This window comes from Petromyzon marinus, chromosome 29 (assembly GCF_048934315.1).
Source record: "Petromyzon marinus isolate PM22_M1 ecotype Great Lakes invasive population chromosome 29, UKy_Petmar_22M1.pri1.0, whole genome shotgun sequence".
Lineage (NCBI taxonomy): Eukaryota > Metazoa > Chordata > Hyperoartia > Petromyzontiformes > Petromyzontidae > Petromyzon > Petromyzon marinus.
In genome coordinates, this window is record NC_133695.1 from 13,314,733 (window position 1) to 13,327,610 (window position 12,878).

The 12,878-nt window shown below is 47.6% G+C and overlaps 1 long non-coding RNA gene across 1 annotated transcript; it reads left to right on the plus strand.

Annotated features, from left to right (window-relative positions):
• Positions 1-12,878, plus strand: LOC142929356 (uncharacterized). The gene is made up of 2 exons (XR_012945651.1): positions 1-6,467; positions 8,274-12,878. It is a non-coding gene; the product is annotated as an uncharacterized LOC142929356 (long non-coding RNA).

The window sequence follows — 12,878 nt, forward strand, 5'->3', positions numbered from 1 at the left end:
CACTCATTGTGGAATTTGCCGATGTGTTCAGTAAGTCCAAATATGACATTGGCCGCACGTCGTTGGTCCACCATATCGACACAGGCAATGCGGCCCCCATTCGTCAGAACCCCTACAGGCTGAGCCCGACTGAGAAGGAGCATGTTCGCCTGGCGGTTGGGGAGATGCTAGCTGCGGATATTATCGCTCCGTCCAACAGTCCGTGGTGGGCTCCAATTGTCCTTGTCAAAAAGCATGATGGCACGTTGAGATTTTGTGTAGATTTTCGCAGGTTAAACAAGGTATCGGTTGTCGATGCGTATCCACTCCCACGGATGGCTGATTCCCTAGGTGCCCTATCTGGGGCGCGGTTCATTTCCACCCTTGACTTGCTTTCCGGCTTTTCGCAGTTACCCTTAGACGATAGTTCCAAGCCTAAAACAGCATTTCGTACTCCCCAGGGCTTGTTTGCGTTGAATCGCCTTCCCATGGGACTCCATTCCAGTCCAGCCACATTCCAACGGCTTATGGAATTGGTTTTGGCAGGGCTCCAGTGGAATTCCTGCCTCATCTATCTCGATGATGTTGTCTTCGCACATACGTTCGAAGAGCACTTACAACAATTACAAGCCGTCTTTCTCAAAATGCTGGCTACCAACTTAAAGTTCAAGCCGCAGAAATGCCATTTTCTGCAGAAATCGGTCCGATATCTGGGCCACATTGTGAGTGAGTCCGGCATAGCGACGGACCCCGACAAAACGGCATGTGTGCGTACATGGGCGACTCCCAAGACGGTAGGTGAAGTACGAAGTTTCATCGGGTTTGCCTCCTATTACCGGCGATTTGTGCCCGGCTTTGCGACTATCGCTAAGCCACTGCATGTCCTTACTGCCAAGGGCCAGAAATTTCGTTGGCGGCAGGAGGAAGAGGCGGCATTTGTCGTACTGCGGGACGGGTTGGTCAAAGCTCCTACTCTACGCTATCCCGATTACTCCAGACCCTTTCTCCTCGACACAGACGCCAGCGACACGGGGATTGGCGCTGTGCTGTCCCAAGTGGTTGATGGGGTGGAAAGGGTCGTGGCTTATGGGAGTCGGGTCTTATCCCCTGCGGAACAGCGGTATTGCGTGACGCTACGAGAATTGTTGGCCATCGTCCATTTCATCCAAGTATATCGCCCGTACCTCTATGGAAGGGCATTTGAAGTGCGGTCGGATCACGCGGCCCTTCAATACACAATGCGGGTTGACCAACCGTCCAGGCAGCTCTCGGGGTGGCTAGAGGTCCTCCAGGACTATACCTTTATGGTGTCATACAGGGAGTTCGCCATAATAACGCAGACGCACTTTTGAGGCTGCCACCTCGGGACTCATGCGCATGCCTCATGGGTGCGGGATGCTGCAAAACCCCTACTGGGGTGGGGCCTCAGGCTGTGGCGGCGTCTGTGGACGTTCCGCCCACGGACACAGTCCAAATGCGTGATAAGACGCTCGGCCTCATGCATGACGATTGGGGGCGACTTCAGATGGAGGATGCCTCCCTGCTCAAACTACGGCACCGTGTCCGTGGGGCAGGGAGTCGGAGTAACGGACAAGGTGTATCGTCGGTGATCCTTGATGGGGGGTTGCTGATGAGATGGGACGGAGAATCCCATCGATACGCCATGGTGATGCCATTCGTTCAGCGGGGGAAAGTTATTCGGGCGGAGCACGAGCGGTTAATGCACCTGGGTGTACATAAGACATTGGCCGCTCTGAAAATTAACTTTTTCTGGCCGGGCATGGCCGCCGACGTTTATAACGTTCTACAGGGTTGCACAGAATGCGCTTGCCGCAAACCTCTGAGAGCGGATCGCCAACCATTGAAATCCATCTGTATCTCCCACGTTAATGAACGTATCGCTCTTGACGTTCTCGGTCCGTTCCCTGCCACCCCGCTGGGGAATAAATATTTATTGGTGGGGGTAGAGTATTTATCGCTTTAGCCAATGGCATGGCCAATGCCAAACCAGTCGGCTGAAACCATCACCGACGCATTCCTTCATGGCTACATATTGGATAAAGGCGCCCCTGAACCTCTACGGACGGACCAGGGCAAAAAATGTTCGTCAAAACTATTGAAAGAAGTCTGCGATCACTTGGGTACCAAAAAGGTGCGCACGTCGCCTTATCACCCCCAGACGGACGGTATGGTAGAGAGGTTACACAGAACCCTGACTTCTATGTTGTGCCAATGTGTCAATTAATCCTATTCGGACTCGGACTTACATGTTCCGGGTGTGCACGCCGCATATAGTTCCGCTCCGCACGCTTCTACCGGGTTTTCCCTATTTTTTCAATGTATGGAAGGGAGAGTGACCCACCGATTGACGTGCAGCTCAAGCCGCTGGGGAATTGTACAAAGATATCGGACCCCATGTGTCTTAACCTACAGCGATTGGCAGAAGCTAGGGAGGTGTCTCGGGGGAAGTCGGCCCAGCGGCAGGCGGCCAACGAGCGGCTCGTCAAGCCCCGCCAGTCCACTACTATATGGACGCCGGGAGACAAAGCGTGGCTCCACTGCCCCCATGTCCCGGTTGGTACCTCCCCGAAATTCCACAAACCTTGGCAGGGCCCGGACGAAGTGGTGGAGGTGAGGAGTCCACAGTGCGTGCGGATTCAGTATGGTCGCCGCCGCTGGTTTGTGTACCCGTAGCGGTTGAAACGTTTTTTTCCACCTGTCATTGGTCTTCCATTCCCATCGCCTGACCCCCCACTGCTGGACAGTTCTGCGCCTCGGGAGGTGCCGGGCTCATCTGATATTCTCCCGTCTGTTCCCGGAACCTCCAGAGAACCTGCACCCTCCTCGCTTGGCAGCCCGGCATCAAGGAATCGAGCGAACACTGCTCGGTTTAAATGACTATCCTCCGGCGTTCACATGCACCTACAACCGTGGTCCGTGGCCGCTGCTCAAGCCGGATGGGTCAATGGCTGAACCGGGCTCATCTTGTGCTCGAGCACGAAATCACATATGCGGGGTGTAGTTGTGGGCTGTTCGGGGGGTTGGTCGGCCACTGTATATAGTTGTTCTTTTTCCTTCCTTCCCACTCTTCTTCTCCCTGCTCCTGTATATAGTGTAAATATCGTTTTATTACTCGTGCAGGATTATTTATTGTTGTTTGTTGTGTTAGGAGTTGGAGGCCCATATGTTGCATGTTTATATGTCGGTCAGCCGAGACGGCTGAGTTTCATAAGGGGGGGGGGGGGGGGTGATGTAGAGATGTTAATAGCGTCTCTACGGCAGACAAAGCCGACTACAACCACAGCTGGTGAATAAGGGCGTACGTACCTTTCGACAGGGCCGACGGTGACGTGGTGGGGTAGCAGGCCCGGAAAAGGAGGGTCCCGTCCCAGAGGGAGAGAGGGGACGTGCCGATATGGAGCAGTCAAGGGGGGCCCGGAAACGGGGGCTTGGAAGGACATGTGACGCGGGCTCTGGTTCCGTTGCGAGAGGTCGGAGGCGGAGGGATCGGTGGGTGTCGGTGGTAAGCGCTGATGGTACGGTATGGCTTCACGTCGAGGGACCGAGTTAAGTGGAGACCCCTTAGGATAGTGTAATTCCGAGCATGTTTAACTTGTAGCCCTGTTAAGTTGTTAATAATTCGTGGTGCCTCCAACCTGCTGTGTGTATGCCTTGTGAGATACACACTACATAACAAACAAAAAAGTTATTGTGGAGTGTAGTCTTTGCCGGGGCTCACCCCAGCAGAAGGCGATGTAACGCTTTGTGGTAAGTCAACAGATATCATGCTATAAATATACTATGCCTTGCTATGGGAATGTGGAATTTCGACAACTTGTTTACTGCACAGTCCTATACTGTATTTGCAAGTTGTTGATGGACATCTGCATGCTGTTTGCAGGCTGTTGGCTAGTTTTCTGTGTTCCTGTGCTCCTGTGCATCTGTGACTGGGTGTACTGTATGTAATACTGCACTGCCTAACAGGGAAACATTCCAGATGTAAATGCTGCGTAATGTTCTACGGCCCCCACACTCCCATTGGTAGCCGCATTAATAATTTTAGTGTATCAGTAAAGCTATTTATTTTAACTTGGTATTAATGAAATGTGAGAATGCCATTCATTTAAGTTACATTATTGGTAAACACTATATTCAGATAAAACTTTTTTCTCTCTCCAAATTACGTACTTAGATGACATTTGAGAACTATACAGTACATCAATTTTTCTGTCTTAGTGGCCAACGATGGAATGTCCTTGCATTGGCCGGGTACAGTGGGCACTCATCCAGTACAGCACAACATCCAAGGCACAGTGCAACACCCGGGGCACAGTGCAACACCCGGGGCACAGTGCAACACCCGGAGCACAGTGCAACACCCGGAGCACAGTGCAACACTCGGAGCACAGTTCAACACTCGGAGCACAGTGCAACACCCGGGGCACAGTGCAACACCCGGGGCACAGTGCAACACCCGGGGCACAGTGCAACACCCGGGGCACAGTGCAACACCCGGGGCACAGTGCAACACCCGGGGCACAGTGCAACACCCGGGGCACAGTGCAACACCCGGGGCACAGTGCAACACCCGGGGCACAGTGCAACACCCGGGGCACAGTGCAACACCCGGAGCACAGTGCAACACTCGGAGTACAGTGCAACACCCAGGGCACAGTGCAACACCCAGAGCACAGTGCAACACCCAGGGCACAGTGCAACACTCAGAGTACAGTACAACACCCAGAGTACAGCACAAAACAAAGTACAATAAACACCTGGAATACAGTACAAAAAAGTACTGTAGCACAATACCCACAGTACAGGACAAAACACAGTACAACACCCAGCGTTATATGACAATGAAGTACAGTACAAACGCTAAGTACAATGTACAATACAAAGTTCTGCATTAACCATGTATAGCTTTAAACGGTAGTGTAAAATGCAGTATAGTACAAGCCCCAAGTATAGCACAGAACAAATCACAGTGCAAAGAGCACAGTATAAAACAACACACCGTGCAGTATATACCCCAGACTACAGTATAAGTAGTACAGAACCCAGACTACAGTACAAAAAGCACAGTACTACGCCCAGAGCTCAGTACAAAACGCTAAGTACAATACAGCACCCATCATAGTACGAGATAAACCAGGTACGGTACAAACGCCTAGTACAGATACAGTACAGTGTAACCCGCATTCCGTATACTACAGTATGACAGTGCAGCACAACACCCACAGTACAGTATAAAATAGTCTAAACCCAGAGTGTAGTTCAACACCCAGTCAAGTACATCACGCAAAGTACATTACAAAAATAGTACAGAACAACCAACACTAAAGTAAAGTATACAATTGACAAGACCAACAGTACAGTATAATTTAACACGTAGGCTTTCGCGACCAATATTATTCATAATAAAGGTGTTTTGGTTAGATCGCGTTTATTTATAAATGTGTCGTAACCCTTCACCACCCGACACGGCCAATCAGCAAAAAAAAGTGTCACGTTGACAAAAGACAAATAATTCACTACTTTAGCCCACCGGTGTGTTGAAGAGTGAATCCACATTTACAGTTTGAGTACGACGTTTCGCTGGTAAATACATGCAGCATCATCGGGCGAATTGCCCGATGCAGCATCATCGGGCGAATTGCCCGATGCAGCATCATCGGGCGAATTGCCCGATGATGCTGGATGTATTTACCAGCGAAACGTCGTACTCAAACTGTAAATGTGGATTCACTCTTCAACACACCGGTGGGCTAAAGTAGTGAATTATTTGTCTTTTGTCAACGTGACACTTTTTTTTTGCTCATTGGCCGTGTCGGCTGGTGGAGGGTTACGACACATTTATAAATAAACACGATCTAACCCAAAAACCTTTATTATGAAGTACAGTATAACACAAAGTACAGTACACCATCCAGGGTACAGTGCTAAACGGGGTACAGTGTTGTGTTGAACTAAACCCAGAATGCAGGTCGGGGATCCCTTGGCTCAGGTGAGGTTGCAGAAGCCTGGGATGTCTTGCCAAGAATCTCAGCCTCCCCAGAGTGACCTGCAGTCACCGCTTGCCTCCTCCGGGGGCCACACTGAGTTTGTCTGGAGCTGTGCACCGCTCACCTCTTCTTCCTCGTCGTTTGGCCGATGTTCATGGAGAGCAGCAAATCATTTGACATTGAGGTGGTTGAGCCAGGTAATTGCAGCAGGGTGGGTGTATCACTGCGATGATGCCTCCGCATTTTTAAATCGGGCATTGAGTCATTGGTTTAAGTTCCGTGGTCTGTTCTGGGTAACCAGTCGCACACTACTGGAGAGTTTTTTATGTTTTATTTGTGCATCGTGTTAACCGGGTGGTGGTATTGTAATGCGTGTGGCCTGTAATCCAGCACTGGAGGCAGCGAGGGTTGGTGGATCACACACGTGAAACTCCCTTCTCCGGTGCATCGAGGAGGAGCCATAACTTGCCTCGCCAGGAGAAGGTGGTACAGAAAAAAAAAGTAGATTCCAACTGTCCCATTTGTTTGGGATAGAGTGTTTCCTCCTCGCACGCGTGGGTTTTATCGGGGTGCTCCGGGTTCCTCCTGCTCCGGGTTCCTCCTGCGTATAAACACTCATTTTATTAGGCAATAACACATTAATATACAGAGGACTGCAGAGCTTGGGCAATTGTTGGCACCGGCTGCAGTTCCTCACACCTCTGAGTCATTCTCTCTCCTCGAGAGTGATTGGTGAATACTGTGCGCGTTACAAGTTAACATTTTTTTGGTTTTAGTCTTTGCCATGGCTTGTGCGGATCACTCACTAAAAAAATTAAAACTCCTCTAAATCGTGGTATCTGTAGCACTTTCTACGGGCCACTTCCCACGCGGCCTTTGTGGACAACCATTGGATCAGAGAGCCAAGTTTCAATTGACTTTTGTTTAATCGCAGGAAAACTCAGGAGACCCAGGATGACTCTCATTTGCAAGAGTTACCTGGGTCACCAACATGATAAAAGCGAAACAAATGAAGTACAGTGTTAGGAACCACTGTATTGTAGCACTGTTTCTGCTTTAGTTCTGTTTGACTAATTAATCACCTTGCGCGTGTCTCATTGCCGACCTGTCTCGGCCTCGCTGTGTGCTGCGTTGCACCACTGTCTGAGTAGTTAACCTCGCATTCAATAAACTTTCAGAGCCAGGGTGAACATCCTACTCGAACGTATTTAATTAATTGAACGAGTTAAAACTGATGAAAAAACAGCACAAAATACGGCATCTGTTAATACTTGGAACATCAATACAATGAACACTGGCAGCATCATAACATTGTCTTATCTAGTTTGAACATTGTCTTAGATAACATGAAACTCAACAATAGGTCCTGGGTGGACCAGGCACCTACATTAGCACTGAATAGCTACATAAGAGAATAAGCTACTGTGTTAAATAAGGTCACATCGTGTTATCACTATACCACAGCCTGTGGATGAGATACTTCTACATCCTTGCTCTCAAGATCGCATTAAAGTTACATGGGTACAAGTCTGACTCGACTTATTCAATTACAAGTAACATTCACAATAATGCAAGTGGCAGGCTTCGTTGTTAACTAGGCCTCATTTATCGTAACAATTTAACAGCATTATAAAGGCATTTACAGCATTATAACGGCAATCCTAACATTCTAACAGCATTCCCATTATTATAAGAACATAAACGAACTTAAAGACAATGCTTCTTAAAGTTCCACAATGAACAGATGCACCTGTCTTCACTGAGATGCTATTTTGTGCCTCCATTTTGTACTCTGTGTAATGGCTGACACCCTGCCTCATGGCTTAGAGAATGTTAAATCGTAACTTCCTGGTTACGTGACCAAACTCAACACCATATCATGAAGTTCCTGTGTAATCAACACCCCCATACCTGCCATGGGGCAGAAAACTTACCTGAACTGGAGCCCCCAGCAAGGCACATCCATCCCCGAGTGCAACACAAACCCAGTCCACAGCACTAAATGCAACGTCCAAAACGGCTCCTCCAATGCCATCGCTGGGGATGAGGCCCCCCCCCCCCACCCCTGACAATGTCCTGCGACTCACTAGGCCACCGGTCGCCTCGCAGAAAAATAAATAATACATGTTTTTTGCGATAAATTTGCTTTTTTTTATATCTGGCGCACCACTGGTGTACCGCCAATACATTCATATCGCCAACGTCCCTCACGTGTGTGGAGCGTCCTGCGGTGTGGTATTTCCGTGCCGTATTAAATTGAAATGGCTATTTTTTCGACAATTGTCGCAGGAGACATCACGACGACAATTATCAAGATGAAGGCAGCACTGGATGAGGACGAACGAGAAGCTGTGAGCCTTGTAGATACGGTGGTGAACTCCATGTTGGCCCAAATCCAGGAGCATATTGCCTATTACTACAAGAAAATAACATGCAGTAGAGACTATTAAGAGACTTCAAACTTTAATGGAAGAAAAGGATTCGCTGACATTTTGGAAGGTAAGCGTCATGGACAAAATGAACATAATGCTGCTTATGTAAAAAAAAAAACCTGCCCAGGAGGCAGTTGCATTTTGTCTGGACCAATGTAGCCAAAATCAGGAGGGGAGTTGTAACAGGTGGGGACATATGCATGGGACAGAGGAAGGGAAGCCCTGAATGAAGCTAGGTGGAGGGACCCTGTCAGAGCGGACCGTGCACGGCAGATGTTGATGGCAGGAGCCGTGCGACTTGTAGAAGGTAGTTGTGGTGGCATCCGCAACATTGGTTGTACATGACTATGTATGGCAAAGCATCTCTATCCGCGACGGTTACATTCTTGAAAACGCTCGCGAATGCCGAGTTCGCGAATACAGAAACCTTGTTCGGTGGGAAACGTGGGGTTATGATTCTGCTACAAGTGAACATGGGGGTGGGCAGGGCGCGGGTAAATGTTTAATATGATGGTTACAAAAATATTTTATTTAAAAAAACTGCGCTTTTTTAATATTCCCTTTGATAACCATGAGTTGACAACGATGGAGGTGGTGGGTTGGTGATGGTGAGGAATTCAGGAGGATGTGAAAGGAAAGTGCAGTCGCACTCTCCTCTCATTGGACGCTTGGGGAAGCCATGGTTAAGGGCAATGAACAAGCAAGTATGTAAAAAGTAAAAATGCACAACAGCGAGTTCAGAGGAGCTGCAAGGTAGTAAACTTATGCGTGGTACACGGGATTACTGCGAAACTTGAGGACGAAGTGCGCAGTAGAGGTGGTGTGGCTAATATTCGCAGACAAGTTTCAAATTTAAAATCCTGCACGTGCCTCCCCGGTGTCAGTGGTCTGGCACTCGCAAATACAGGGACTCCTCTACTTACGAACGAGTTAGGTTCCAGAGGTCTGTTTGTAAGTCGATTTGTTCGTAAGTCCAACTTTACTCCTGTCGATTCCAGACATGTACGGCATGTACTGTTGTATACGGCCCTTTTTCCACAATTAATATCTGTAAGAATATTTACGGATGCATACACCTAGATTTCTTTTTCCTTTCTTTCGTGGCAAACAATATATTTTTTTTTAATGAATCAAACCAGTAAGCCAGAAACACGAAAAACCAGATGTCGGTCATAAACAGGCCATATAGAGAAATAAATAAATAATAAAACTCTCAAGGCGAGGATGTAACAGCTATCGGCGAAAATCTCCAGATGAACAAGAGTTTGATGGGCCCCTTAGGAAAGGTCCCTCCGAGGTCAGAACACCAAGAGAGCAGACACCAGATGCCAACAGGGTAAATCGTATACATATTCTTTTCCTTATTTTCCAGTAAAACAACAACAACAAAAATTAAAAGGCAACAACAAGAATAAGATAAAAGTAGCGAGCCTAACGCTCACTCCAATTAAGAACAGGCCACCAGACACATCAGTGAATTATTATCCAATGATTAATTCGCTATCAAATGATTTTCACCTTTAATACTTTTACTGTTAAAACAAAGCTTGGAGCAAGAATACCGAGTCACATCAAAGGTTATCGAGAAGGAATGAGACAACGAGCAAACTTGCGAAAGAGTTTAAACAATATTCCAAGCAACCCCGACCACCTTTGTCTCTCTCACAGCGCGGAGAAGCAGGAATTACACCTTATCACAAGGGGCCATCTGGAAAAGCCAGCCGGGTTTGATGAGGAGACACACCCACCCCACACACGGCAACCAGGCAAAGAAAGTTTTAAAGAAAATTGCAAAATAATATTAATAATAACGTGTTAACCTTACACGACATTCCATTATAGAACCTTACAGAACCAAGGGATATGGATTCCAACAATCAAGAAATGGACCTTTTAAACTCAGGATGATAATTATTTTTCTTTTTAATAATTCCATCATAACAATTCGAACCTCAGTAAAACCGAGAGGTGTCGGGAGGACGTAGTTACAAACACGAGTCTTGGCGAACATGGGACCAAATGGTATTTGAGAAATATAAGTCGAAACAATAAAGAGGTGCTCCCGACCACCTTTGTCTCTCCCGAAGAGCGCGAGAGAGGAATTTCACGCCAAGACAACCAGAACGTTATCGCGGGGACCATCTGCCACACACGGAACTTAGTAATAGCCCCCACCCCACCCTGCACACGGGCAGCAAAGAGCGAGCGAGCTTTAAGTTAAACTGTCACACATTTATAAACGCACAAAGTGACGAAAATTAATAAACTAAGTAAGAGCCAAGGTAACGGGGTGGATTAGGCTGGTAGAATGTGGAGTCGAAATGATATTTGCAAAGTATAGAGAGATGGGAAGATCCCGGCCACCTTTGTCTTTCCCTGCAGCACGTGATAAAATGCATACGCTCGGAAGAGCATCTTCACTTGGAAATAAATCAAATACTATGAATCACAAGCAGGATCATAACTGTGTATGATAAGATACCAACTGTGATGTGAAATGTTAAACTTAAAAAAAATCTTAACCATTTCTTTGTGCGTCGGAACGCGTACGGAAAAGGGGGGGGGAACCCGCCCCTCTCTCTGGGTGGAGGGATTAGACAACCAGACGCCACCAAGATGAATCGAGGTGTCTGTTGTCTTGATGTTTATGGCTTGAGGAAAGACCCGAACAGGACCGTGTCATAAATGACACACACAAACATACACACTGACGCACGAACCCCCCCACCACCGACACACGAACCCCCCCCCCCCCACCGACATACGATCAGATCAAAGATAGCTCCGCCTCGTGAGGGGGAGCCGAGAAGGAGAGAGATTTTTGGCATAAAAAGGAGCCGTTTCAGCATTGAAATCAACTCATCAGCCCTCGGGGCCAACTCATCAGCCCTCGGGGGCAGCTCAACAGAAGAAGACTCATCTCAACTCAGCTCAACAGAAGAAGACTCATCTCAACTCAGCTCAACAGAAGAAGACTCATCTCTACTCATCTCAGCAGAAGACCCGCTCAACTCATCTCAGCAGAAGAACAGCCATCACCGACGCCGGAGACGTCTCTACAACTCGCCGAATTGGCGAGTGTCGCCGATTGGCGACCCGCTGCCGCTGTTAGCGGCCAGCGCCACCACGAGCGAATCGTGAGCCTGCAATCTACAACCGCCGACGACGGAGCACCAGCGCGCCGCTGCGGGCGTGCTTCTAACGCCGTCTACCAGACGGTCATCTCAGCTACAACAACGCATCTACTCGTTCACCAACGTCCGTCGAGTCCGAACCAACTACTGAAAGAAGAATCAACTGATACGTATGATACACTGCCCCCCACTACACGACAAACCAGACGTCTGCTTGACGCAAAGAATCGATTCCGAACATTGGCCTACTCTTTCACCACTCATACCATTCAACACACACACACACACGGGTCATTAACAAAGCCTAAAAACCTCAAGCCATTGAACCATCCGTGATTGTGGAAACATCGCAACGACCGAGTGAATAATCCATCGTTTTTAAGAGTGTTCATAATTTTTCTCTGTAATATTGTGCTGGGGCTGTACTTCTAACCGCATAAATTACCAACTGACCCATTAACAAGGATTAATTCTTGACACCTCACCACGGAGCGCCGCTCGCGGGGATAGAGAGCGTGTTCAACCGGTTCCCTGTCAGGGGTCTGGCCACAATTAATTAAAAGATTGGCCCGAGATAAGGATCTCAAAAGGAAACATCGCCACCCATTGAGTCGCGTTGAGAAGTTGATTAGAAATACTTGAGTCGTTCGTTAATATTTGTCTTTCTGCATAATCTTGCTGGTATCCACGAATGAAATAACGAATTGAAACGCATATTTGTGCCTCCAAGAATAATACGGGTTGGAGTGCCCTGTCAACAAGTAGCGTTGCATAATAATCAGTCATCCTATTGTTAACAACGTGACAATAATTGCATTAAGGGCCGCGCATGATCAATGACCGAATGCTGTGTTGTGTGACAATTCAAGTAACGAAGCATTGCGGCCATCGAGTGGTGTTGATAAGGCAATTAGAAGTATTTCAGTCGAACGCTTTAAATTCATAATCGTTATGAATCAATGAACGAACATCAACGTGGTACTGTGCTGACGATTTCAAGCATAATAACTTCGCATATCAGAATGTATTGAGGATTGGATACGAATCAAAGACCAAGTGCCGTGTTGTGTAACAATTCAAGCATACGAGTTGCATATTATAAAGTTAAGGTTGATAGAATAGTTCGCATGTTTTTAATCTCTCTCTCAACAACCGATCGATTGCGTTACGCGTCGGGAATTAACCACAGGTGCCGCTATCGAGGTGAAACAACGCAATCGTGATGGTATCATGTTAACGCTGTGTTGAAATTCCAAAATTCCGAGATTGAGTTTTTCATATTATCCAAAAATTAAAGTTAGCTAGAAATAAAATTGATTAAAGCAGAA